The sequence below is a fragment of the Pelobates fuscus genome, chromosome 4 (assembly GCF_036172605.1).
Source record: "Pelobates fuscus isolate aPelFus1 chromosome 4, aPelFus1.pri, whole genome shotgun sequence".
Lineage (NCBI taxonomy): Eukaryota > Metazoa > Chordata > Amphibia > Anura > Pelobatidae > Pelobates > Pelobates fuscus.
Genome location: NC_086320.1, coordinates 362,103,004 through 362,116,270, shown reverse-complemented (window position 1 = coordinate 362,116,270; position 13,267 = coordinate 362,103,004).

Here is a 13,267-nt window from a genome sequence, read left to right as displayed (position 1 = left end):
CATTCCGTCTATGCCCCAGCGGTATTTGACATCTAATTCTCGCGTCTCTTTGCGATCGGGGCCAGTTGCCCCTTCTCCATTAGTACCGCGAACGGTAGGTTATATAGCCACTGTGCCACTGTGCTGCCTTCAAACCTAAAATTTCCGATGTCTCTGGATCGGGACAAGATAACTGATCTTTCTGCCATATCTGCGGTCACCGCTGTGATGTGTCTGGGCGCTTCAATAGGTGATAGATCCTGAATTCAGACACCAACACCAAGTCACCCTCTCCTCTGTTTAGACCCATAGAGGTTATCATGCGTTGCAGAAAGGGGAGCAGATCATTACCTCCAATTCGCTCAGGAACACCTCTGATGCGAATGTTTCAGCACCTGTGCCTGGAATCTAGAACCATCACTTTTCGGGTAAGTTTCTGTACTTGGGTGGCCAGTGTGTCCATTTAGTCTTGGGTGGTCTGCATCTGGGTGTCGCGTGCAGCTTCCCTGGACTCAACGTTGCTGACTCTTTGTCTGAGAATTCCCAGTTCTGCTTGTGCCTCTTGAAGGTCTGCCTTCCATACCTTCCTGAAGTCTTTTTTCCGAGTCAGATTCTTTCTGTACACTGCACACTTACGGTGAAACAATCCCCTCTTCCTCTTCTCGGGATTCCTGCGAGTCCTCTCCGTCTCTCTGTGTCTCCGGTGCCATCTTAGGGAGTGCCTGCGGTGTAGGTCTCTCAAATGAAAGCCGGATATTGGGCAATCTCGGGGACTCTGGATACCGGATTTTTTTTATGTTTTCGACCCATGGTGTTCTCTGAATTGGGAGACGTGGGATGTCAGTTTGGTGGAGCTTATAAGTGCGGTTTGTCGGTTCTTTTTACAGCGCATGAGCGGAGTGCCTCGGTTAGACGTCTGTGCAGTTGCTCCGTCAGCCACGACCCTCCTGTATTCACATTTTAATGACAGGTTTAATGACTACACAGCCCTGTGTAGTGTTTACTGGGTGTGACGAGAGCAATCTCGCCACATTGCATTGGAGAAACCTGGTTTCCCGCCTGCTGCCTTTGGACTACAGACCAGACTTTAAAAGACTTTATTTTCCCTGCAAAAAGGCTTATTCGTGCCTTTCTGCCGGGGTGTTTGGTAGATTTCATCAAGGAGCGACCACCTGGGAGCTGCAGTGTGCCGCCAATTTACCTCCCTGAAGCTGCGGTTAACCGCAGCTTAATTGACGAATGCAGGGTGGTCTTTGTTCGTTTACCGAACATGTGGCGGCGGCCATTTTAAAAGTCCCGAGCGGCCAGCGGTGTTCAGCGCTTACACCATGGATCTAAAAACTGACACTTATTTGCACGAACACCGCTGAGCCATCCGCCTCCTGGTTCTTATTCGTACCTATTGAACCGAGCACAGGTTCATCCGGTACTTTTGTTATGTGAATGTGTTAACCCAGATAGCTATGCTATGGAGCCTATTCGTGTAATTAAAGACTTTGGCTCCATGGCAATTGAACTGTGTGAATAGGATCTGAGCGCTATTCGGTAGTTTTGTGCACTCAGATCCCAGCTATCTGGGGATGTGTGACATGTCTGTGTTTTATGTATAAAATATGACTTTGTGTATATTTTTAATGTTTTTGTGCTCACCATGTGCATAATGGCGATTTGCCTTTGTCCTGGGAGATAATTTAATTACTTCTCAATTATCTCCAGGGCAGAAGGGAGGAAGCCAGGATGCATTGTGGGAAAGTATTGTGACTGTATGTCCTAAATTGATACCTGTCTGTCTTTTGTTACAGTCTCCCATTTGGTCCCCTAGGGGAGTGTCCACCAAGTGGGGGACCTGCATAAATACTGGGCAGGTAGCCCATAATAAACCAGACCACTGCTTGACCCTCAACACGGAGCTCTGTCTCGTTCTTGGGGGATTCACTGTATGCTGTTAGAGACTGATTGCCAGGAGTGTAAGCCGCTTGGAAGCTTTTCCTGTTCGTCTGCTAGCAGCTATTCATGAGGTTCCGGTTCGGGAGTTTGGAGTGCTACCTTATTCCCTTGTATGCAGTTCGGGAGTTTGGAGTGCTACCTTATTCCCTTGTATGCAGTTCGGGAGTTTGGTGCATTCCCTTGTATCCAATTCGGGAGTTTGGTGTTTTACTGAAGCTGCCTTTATATCTGAAAGGGGAATATCACCTAAACGGATTTTAACCCCTTGTCTGCTGAAACGGTCCGTTACACTGGGTGCATAAAAAAGAAATTCTCATAATTTTCTTTTTTAAATTGTGTATCATTTTTAGGCATGTGCATGGGGAAAATATTCGGTTTGGCATTCCGAAATTCGGGACTTCTGCAATTCAGGACTTCTGTAATTTGGGACTTCTCCAATTTGGCACTTCGACACTTCGGAACTTCGGCACTTCAGCACTTCGGAACTTCGGGACTTCGATAATTCAGCAATTCGGCAATACATCTATTCGGACATTCGGAAGTACCCGAATGTCCGAATAGCCCGAAATTCGTCCAAATGCACATTCGGACCAAAACGAATTGCACATGTCTAATAATTTTAAGATGCATAAAAAAATAAAGTGTTACTAACAAAACAGTTCCTCTTTAACATGTTTTTTGATGATGTGGTTGAAATTCTTAATCATTCTATTTATACATGTTACAGGTGTTAGTAGAGTCTGTGTGATATGAGACTTTCCATTTATCATTCTATCTTTGAGTTTACAAATGCAAGTTATGCATATTAACCCATTCAGTACCATAGGGTGAGAGTTGTGCCTTCCCCTCTTTGCTCAGATTATACTCAGACCCGGATGAAGGGTGCCCAAATTGCGGCCCCCTCCTAGAGCCCTGGGCTTTGTTTCTGCGTGGTTTGTGGGAGAGTGTTGTAGTGGATGAGTGATGTGTGTGTGGAGGAGGCTGAGTTTTTTTGTGTGTGTGTGTGTGTATGTGTGTGTGGAGTCTAAGTGTGGCTAGTTGTTGTGGCTAATTGTTGTGTGTATTGCCCCCCCTCGCCCCCCCATTTGCTTCCCTTCCCTAGTGATCCAGTGGAGGGTGAGCAGGATCCCTGGTGAAGGAATTCCAGGTCTGTATTAGTATCAGGTACAGACCACTTTAACAGTGCCCTTGTAGTTCTGATGTTCAGGCAATGACTCAGAGCACTGGCTGTGTTACTCTGGGGACCTCTAGGGCACTCTTATAGTGGTCAGTACCCTGCCGACTCAAGGAGGGCCCACTCAGAGCTGGAGTCCCAAGCCCTGACAGGGGCACACAGGGCCCTTTCTGAGCAAGGGTCCTGGTCACCTAATGAGTAATCCAGGAGTATATAATGAAACTGGTAATAACTCTACTACAGGACTCTGACTGCCAGTGCACACATTGCGTTAAATAAGACTTATATATGTGTATATGTATACATATGATGCTCCTATCCACATGTTTGCTTTATTTTTATTTTAGTTTGCAAGAACGCTTGTGGGTAGCAAAATGTATCTTTATGACTACAAGAAATGGAATGTAAAATAAAATATGATTAAAACCAAAAATATTATTGTTGGTTTATTTGGCTACATATTTAGAATACCTACAGACAAAGAAATTAAAGATCATTCCTGTGGAATTCGGTGCCAATTTGTGGTGAAAGTAGCGTTATATAATTGGCCTCTTGTTGATTTTCCAGAAACAACTAACTTCACAGTGTGAATACATTTCCTTCAAAGCTCAACAAAATGATGCCAACTGTCTCACCACAACCACGACTAACAGACATGTACAATACAGTGTAACATTTTTAATTATTTGTTCATTTTGGAAAACTCTTTGGGAACATCTTCACAACAACAAATTGCAAATTGCATATTTGTAAAGTAACATTTATTCCTCTTCCTTTTACAGCTGCTCAACTACATGGCACTGAGACCGTGTTCTATCATGTGTGAAGGTAGTTGGGATAGAGTAGGAAGAAACCCCTTTTACTTATGACAACTTACCCAGAATAACTTGACGCAAGACGTAAATAGTGACAAACAGGCCACAGCTTTATTTAAAACAATACCATTATTAACATAACACATTAACATGACATTCATTAACCGCAACTTCCATTACCAGATCCTTGCCAATCATTTTACGTAACCTGGGCACTTGCCTCCCTCCTCGTCCACACACCACAATTGGCCTTCTAACTGGCCTTCCAATACCATCCATGCTGACAACTGGCTTTTGCTCAGTGGGCATGTCCATCATCATAACTTAAACCTGAGGCTATGGGAGGGTTTAGCCCTGAACTATTTCCACTGGACCGCTGGTCCAACCCTGACTGGCAAAGACCTTCATCCGCCACAAGCCCTTGCTGTTTTACCCCTAAAATCAGCGGGGCCGCCCCACCAACACCGCCATAGCCCCCTCCAAAGAGTCTTGCAGCGCCAGATTGAAAACATCCAGTCCCACGTCCGTAAAGTGGACCCCATTACTGCGAAAATACATGGCCGCATTTTGTTCGAAAATCTGATGCCGCACTGTATAACGCCCAATACCACGCATAAACTTCAAAACCCTTTTATTTAACTTCACCCTAGTGCGCTCCATTGCCCGCTGGTCCCTCGCACACCTCCAGTAGTTCCATGAATCAACCTCCGACCAGATCAAGTAGACGTCCGGGAGCAAAGTCAGAAGTTGCTAGCGCCCACCAACCCAGAAGAGTTTAAGCACTCACCAGACGGCGCCTGCGCGGGCTGGCCCAGCAGAGCCGAACTAAGGGGAGCCAGCTGGGCTGAAACTGCAGCATCCAGATTGCTGTTTCCAAGAGCAGGAGCCATGGATGCCTGAACTGAGGCCTGGTCTGGAGTGGCCTGCAGAGACAATACAGGTCAGAGAGCATCCCTTCGACCCAGCCCAGCATCCACAGGCCCACTCAAGGGGGTGAGTAGGGGCTGAGAATGCCCAGGGGAGACCGGGGGTGAGGGAAGGGGGCTCTCTGAGGCACTGGAGGCCAGAATGTATGTTCTAGGCTGGTTAATGATGTCCTAATGACACTGTCAGAGGTGGAGCTACACCTCGGGCTGCAAAGGGGTTAATCTCTGTATGCGCTTCCGATCATAGCAAAATGTTGTACATATAGACTGTAGGCAACATGACCTCCTCAGATCACTGAGGTGGTCATGTTGCTGGGAGTAACCATTTAAGAACATTTTTAGTTGTATAATTTGTGATTACTAAGTCAATTTCTCAGAACAGAATTTTTCCTGGCCACAATCTCACTCACACCCCTAAATATTAAATGTCCCTCTTTGACTATTTGAAATGTTTTGAGGTATGCAGACAGGCGCCAGGAAACCCAGCCATTCGAAAACGATTTAACCCTGCACGTTAAGAGGGGTGACCGGGACCTCTAGGTCCTATAACAATTTATTTGAGATTAAGTTGTTTTGGAGCAGGAGTGTCCCTTTAACCCCTTAAGGACACACGACGTGTGTGACATGTCATGATTCCCTTTTATTCCAGAAGTTTGGTCCTTAAGGGGTTAAATTAAATGCATTTCTGCTAGCACAAAGTGTAGATGAACCATATAGATATTTTCCATAAATATTAGCCCATGTGAGGAACCTGTTATATTTGTATTAATAAGGAGAATACTTGATTATACAGAAATAAAGTGACTGTTTTGTACAAAAGATATAACGCCAGAAACATCAACGCATTTACTAAACATCACAGTACGCAAACTCATACACTCAAACACACACACACATACACAGCCCAACAGTCCATACATCACAATTGTTTCTATAGATACAGTGCTTTGCAAAAGTATTCACCCCCCTTGACCGTTTAACCTATTTTGTTACATTACAGCCTTAAGTTCAATGTTTTATTAACCTGAATTTTATGTGATGGATCGGAACACAATAGTCTAAGTTGGTGAAGTGAAATTGGAAAAATATATACATAAAACTATTTTTTAGAAATAGAAAACAGAAAATTGGCATATGCGTATGTATTCAGCCCCTTTGTTATGAAGCCCATAAAAAGCTCTGGTGCAACCAATTACCTTCAGAAGTCACATAATTAGTGAAATGATGTCCACCTGTCACATGATCTGTCATTACATATACACACCTTTTTTGAAAGGCCCCAGAGGCTGCAACAACTAAGCAAGAGGCACCACTAACCAAACACTGCCACGAAGACCAAGGAACTCTCCAATCAAGTAAGGGACAATGTTGTTGAGAAGTGCAAGTCAGGGTTAGGCTATAAAAAAAATATCTAAATCTTTGCTGATCCCCAGGAGCACCATCAAATCATCATCATAACCAGTGCCGGCCTTAGGGCTTTAGGGGCCCTGTGCGAAAAATCTTCACCGCGCCCCTTCCTGGTCATAAAAAGTTTTTAGAATAGTGCAAATTTGCAACTTTCCCAGGGAAAGCACTGGATTGGCTAAAGTTGGCAAAGAGGTGGGGCCAAACGCAGTTTTGGCCAATCTGTACCTCCTCATAGAGATGCATTGACTCAATGCATCTCTATTAGAAAATGTCAGCGTCTCCATGCAAAGCATGGAGACACTAAACGGCAGTGCTGCCTACTGTGCAGCACTGCCCCAGGAAGCACCTCCAGTGGCCACTTGGAGGTGTCCCTAGGGGGCAATGTAAATGGCAGTGTTTGCATGAAAATGCCTGAAGTAAATGATTATACTAACCAGAACAACTACATTAAAGCTGTAGTTGTTCTGCTGACTATAGTGTCCCATTAAAGGAACTGGCCGTTTATTGTTTCTAACAATTTAGTAGACGTACCCCCAAAGAAAAATATGTGCATGCAATTCGTTGTGCATGTTTTCTTTGTGGATGTGTGAAATCTGTTTGCAATAGCTGCAGATCTAGATTGATTTACCCTGCTTTGGGACAGTTCCCAAAGCAGGGCAATGTAGGTGCTGGTGCTAGTTTGTAAGTTCTTGTTCAAAACACCTTAGACTTGCAATATGTAGTTCTTTTGTAAAAGCAGACATGTGCATTGAGCATCTGCCCATTAAAAAAAAAAATTAAAAAAATACACACACACTACATTAACCTGGACATTCACTGACAGTATACACATTGACTTGAGTCCTTCACATACAAGAATATTGCACAAACTACCCCATATTAGGCTTCTCCCTCTTCCATAAACTTCACCTCTCTCCCTCTACCAAACCTCTTTTTTTTCTCTCCCACACTCCTAGAAAGGTTTATCCTTCTAACCCCACTTGTCCATTTTTCTATCTTACTCCACCTCATGTCCCTTTGGTCTTACCATGCTGTGCCTGCTGTCTGTCCCTGCCTTCACAGCAGACTTATCCCTGCTTCCCACACTGCTTGTTCTGTGTGAGGAGGGGGCGGGGCTAAGGTGTCACACTGAGTACAGGGAGTGGAAGTGCTGCTCGGTCAGCATTGAATGAGTGAGTGTGGGTCCCTGCTGCCTGCCTGCTTACCATGCAGTAAGTACTGCTTAGTTAAATTCTGTGGGCTGGCTGGGGAGATCTGATCTCCCCAGCCAGCCCATGAAAGCTGCAGACATTGAATTGTGTCGGCTGCACAGCTCGCACACCCCTAAGGCCGGCCCTGTTCATAACCAAATGGAAAGAACATGGCACAACAGCAAAACTCACGGACCAGGCAAGGAGGGCATTAATCAGAGAGGCAGCACAGAGACCTAAGGTAACCCTGGAGGAGCTGCAGAGTTCCACAGCAGAGACTGGAGTATCTATAAGCAGGACGACAATAAGCCGTACGCTCCATAGAGTTAAGCTTTATGGCAGAGTGGCCAGAAGAAAGCCATTACTTTCAGCAAAAAAACTAAATGGCACGTTTTGAGTTTGCGAAAAGGCGTGTGGGAGACTCCCAAAATGTAAGGAGGAATGTGCTCTGGTCTGATGAGACTAAAATTTTACTTTTCGGCCATCAAAGAAAACACTATGTCTGGCGTAAACCCAACACATCACATCACGCAAGGAACACCATCCCCACAGTGAAACATGGTGGTGGCAGCATCATGCTGTGGGGATGTTTTTCAGCAGCCGGGACTAGGAAACTGGTCAGAGTTGAGGGAAAGATGGATGGTGCTAAATATAGGGATATTCTTGAACAAAAAATTGTACCAATCTGTGCGTGATTTGAGGCTAGGACAGAGGTTCACCTTCCAGCAGGACAATGACCCCAAACACACTGCTAAAGCAACACTTGAGTGGTTTAAGGTGAAACATGTAAATGTGTTGGAATGGCCTAGTCAAAGCCCAGACCTCAATCCAATAGAAAATCTGTGGTCAGACTTAAAGATCGCTGTTCACAAGTGCAAACCATCCAACTTGAAGGAGCTTGAGCAGTTTTGCAAGGAGGAATGGGCAAAAATACCAATGTAAGATGTGCAAGCTCATAGAGACTTATCCAAAGTGACTTGGAGCTGTGATTGGCGCAAAAGGTGGCTCTACAAAGTATTGACTTTAGGTGGGTGAATAGTTATGCACATTGACCTTTTCTGTTATTTTGTCCTATTTGTTGTTTGCTTCCCAATAAAAACATTTAGAAAAATCTTCAAAGTTGTGGGCATGTTCTGTAAATTAAATTATGCAAATCTTCAAACAATCCATGTTAATTCCAGGTTGTGAGGCAACAAAACACGAAAAATGCCAAGGGGGTGAATACTTTTGCAAGGCACTTTATGTACATATTCATAAATACAGAAATTTCAAGGTATAAACTATTATAAAGTATTTATATATAATATATATACCGCCTGAACCATTGACACAAAGCAGAATTGATCCATCTCTATTGTCTACACCAGATTCTGATCCTACCACCTGCAGGTCACAGCAGAAATTGAGATTTGGCAGAAAGTGACAACATTTTTTCAATCTTCTATTCCTCAGGTTTGGTTCCACAGTACCCACTATAGCCTCTGTTCGTGTTCTTAACTAAAAGGCTGTCAAGGCTAGCCTAAAACCCAAATACACAAAAACAGGCAGAGATAGGACTGAAGCACGTACTGGTCCTTAGTGTGGTAATAGATAGACAGAATGCCTAGCATACTCAGAGTAATTAAAAGCAGGCCATGGTCAAGGAGCACAGAAAAGTACAATATCAAGGAGCATGCCGAGTTCAGGATTACAAAAGTTTATTGGTCCACGTCACATCTGCGCCACCATAACGTGCGGGAACAAGGACACCAGTTTGATGCAGAATCTCTCGGAGTCACAAAAAATGTGCCAGCCTCTGGCAATATAAGAGGTCTTGGACTCTGGAGAGCAATGTGCATCTTAAATGAGGCCAGGAAGATGTATGGCTTCACCATAGGCACAGGAAGAATTATATGTGTAGCTATTGTTGTTGATTCAATGACGTGTAAAAATTGATGCAAGAGTGGTGCACAACATTCATGGCTGAACAATGCACTGGTGACCCAGGTACCGTGAAACAGAAATGGACCACACATTGTGGTCTTATGCTGATTTAGCCTATTCACTTCAAGGTTAAATGCGTTGTACACTCTAAGATGCTCTTCTACATATCACTGGTGTTAATTCAGTTACTATTGTAGTCCTGTTTGCAGGAAACCAATTTGTCCTTTCTTATTTGACATCTCTCATTAACTCCACATTTTCTCGCAGAACTGTTAGGTACTAGATGTTTTTGTTTTTTGCTCCGTTTTCTCTAAGCATTAGAGAACATTTCTGAAATACGCAGACCAACACTTCTGGCACCAAAAATAATTTCATGGACAAACTCACATAAAATCAAATTCTTCCTCCTTTGTTTGTTTTGAGCCATTGATTGTCTGTAGGTCCCATCCCACAGCATAGATGAGAAAGGAGCATGAGTCGTGAGGATAAAAGTTTGATGTTATTAACCCCTAACCAGGGCCGGTGCAAGGATTTTTGCCGCCCTAGGCAAAAGTAAAGTTTGCCACCCCCCCCCATATAACATCTCAATGCCCCACCCATATGATCTGCCATGTTAACTAACGCAAGTGCTGCAGTGCCGCCGTGTTTACATTAAAAGGCCTGCAGGGACAGGCTATAGACACCAGAACCACTAAATTAAGCTGAAGTGGTTCTGGGGACCAGGTCCGTCTATAATATGAATAGGACCCTGGGCAAAGCATTTTCTTGGGCCCCCTAGGCCCTGCCCCTTCCCCCCCCACTTACGCCCAACCCCCAATCACACTGACAGACCTTCTGACACATACACACACAGACAGATATATTAAAACATTCGCAGATACACACACAGACATACGGACACACACACACACAAACATACTGACATACACACACACAAACATACTGACACACACAGACATACTACTGACACACACACACACACATTTAGCCACCCTCCAGGTTCTTACCTTTTCCTGGAGGGTGGTTTCCCTGGGGTCCAGTGGCAGGCTGAGGCAGATGGGAGTTCCCCTCTGGAACTCCCCTCCTCCTGCCTTTCTCCTCCCGCGCAGCTATTATCTCCGGTCGGAGGAAGTGACCCGGGGCACTCACTTCCTCCCAGCCGGTACAGGAAGAGGCCCGGTAGCGCTGTTTAAGCGTCACAGCGCCCGACCGGGCCCCTGCTCACACATGCTTACCGGGTGGCCCTTAGTGCATGGGCCACCCGGAGGGCCTCCTTAGTTGGCGGGCCGATGCGGCTCTGTGCAGCCACACCACCGGGTACATGGGGGCTGCTCAAATTGTGGGGCCCACGGGGCAGCTGCTCTGGGGCCCCCCAGGAGCAACTGGGCCCTGGGCTGCTGCCCCGTTTGCCCCGTTTGCCGTTTGACTATAGTCTTTCTTTAATGTGAGGTAAATTAGAGAATAGTGCCAATAATAATAATAATATACTAGATTGCCTACTTACAACCAGATGAGGATGATGATGGGCTCCAGCTGCAGTCTGGCTCCACTGGTCTGGTGTAGAACAGGCTCTCTGGAGGCTGTTTGTAACTGTGGTCACAAAAATCAATGTTCTGGGAGAACGGGAAGCAGCTCCATTTTTTTAACGCCCTTTACACAGCTCAAGGTCTGGGTCCCAGGGTCCACCTTCATGTTCCACCAATGAGTTTGTTCACAGGATGTGTGTACAAGAGTGGTGCACAACATTCATGGCTGAACAATGCACTGGTGACCCAGGTACCGTGAAACAGAAATGGACCACACATTGCATTGTGTGTTTCTGTGTATGTACGGGATGCAGTGTGTGCATCTGTAAGGGGTGCTTTGATTGTGTGTAAGGGTTGCATTGCTTGTGTGTGTGTGTCTGTGTGTGTAAGGCATTGTGTTTTTCTGTGTGCAAGGGGTGCATTGTCTTTGTGTGTAAGGGGTGCATTGTGTGTGTGTGATGGATGTCAATCTCTCCCCCCTCCCTTGTCACTCTCTTCTCCCCCTCTACCTCCCTTGTCACTCTCTTCTCCCCCCCTTGCCCCTCTCTTCTCCCCCTCCCTTGTCCTTCTATTCTCCCCCCTCCCTTGTCACTCTCTTCTCTCCTGCTTGTCCCTCTCTTCTCCCCCCTCCCTTGTCACTCTCGTCTCCCCCGTTGTCACTCTCTTCTCCCCTCCCAACCCCGTCAATTCCCCTCCCTGTCAATTTCTTTCCCCCCCACCCTGTCAATTTCTCTCCCCTCCCTTTCAATTTATTCCCTCCCTTTCAATTTATTCCCCCCCTTTCAATTTATTCCCCTTACCCTCCCTGTCAATTTATTCCCCCCACCCTCCCTGTCAATTTATCCCCCCTGTCCATTTATTCCCCCCCTCCCTGTCAATTTATTACCCCCCCTCCCTGTCCATTTATTATCCCCCCTGTCCATTTATTACCCCTTCCCTGTCCATTTATTACCCCCCTGTACACCCTGTCCATTTATTCCCCCTCCCTCCCTGTCAATGTATTACTTCCCCCTCCCTCCCTGTCAATTTATTCCCCCCATCCTCCTTGTCAATTTATCCCCCCACCCTGCATGTCAATTTATCCCCCCTGTCCATTTATTACACCCCCCTGTCAATTTATTACTTCCCCCTCTCTCCCTGTCAATTTATTCCCCCCTCCCTTTCCATTTATTCCCCCCCCCTCCCTTTCCATTTATTCCACCCCCCCACCTCTATTGTAGCGTGGCCGAGCCCTGTATGGTCCGCAGGTACAGGAAGCTTTTGCTTCCTGTACCCGGCCGGAGTGGTAGGAAGGTGCACACTCAGTGTGCACTTCCTCTTAGTCCGGCCGGGTACAGGAGACAGATGCTCCCTGTACCCGCGGACCATACAGAGCTCAGCCATGCTACAGTGAGGGAGTGACAGGAGAGAGCGCTGAGCGCTTCCCTCCTCTCAGCCCCTCTCCTCATGCTGCGCCCGGGCGGTGCGCCCTCATGGACGGACCAGCCCGGGCAAAGCTGCAGCCGCCTGAGGCTCTCTGCAGAGTTGCAGCACCCATAAATAACACAAGCATAATACAGCAACATACACACCTCAATTTAAAAAACTTGGAACAGCACAACTAGGAACTTCAAAAATCTTGTTTTGGCACAGTACTACTGAAAGGTTGCCTACCCCTGCACTAAACTGTTACTTGCTGGCAATTCAACGGGTAAATAATAATTTTAGTTTATATAATTTTATTTTTACCACTTGGCTACTTCTGTCTAAATATTTGCATTCCTTGGTCATTTTGGTGAATAATTCTATTGGGTTCTATTGAGAACGAGGCTCTCCTGCATTTATCTGACTTATTGAATTGTAATTCTCCCACTGATTAAACTATCTTAAGTCAGGTTGGAAGTGACACGTAAAATATGGAGATTAATGGAGGGCGCAACAAAACAGGAAACCTGAACCAAATATTTGTTGTAACTTGATAAATCTAGGGAAATGTAATGCTCAATTATGTGCTTCTGAATTACAGTGCCTCAATAAAGAAATATTGTACATGTCAGAGCATGGGTAAGAAACACAATACACGTGTTTTGTCTTGTATTTATCTTTATTTTATTTGATTAAATGCATTTTTCTGATTTAATTTTAGAGCCAAGAATTTCAGATAAAAAAAAAAAATCTTGGTAGGGGATTCTGGTTCAGTGAGTTTTTATTATTATCAATGTTATAATAGTTATAACAGATAGAAACCAAGAAATTGCCACTTGCTACTGATACCGGAATATGGAATACATTTTTTAAAATATATATCTAATCGAAAGACTAGAAAATACAGCATACCGTAAGTGAAAACACAGGTTGAATATCCATGCATGGGATTTTAGATTAGGAGGACCATTGCACC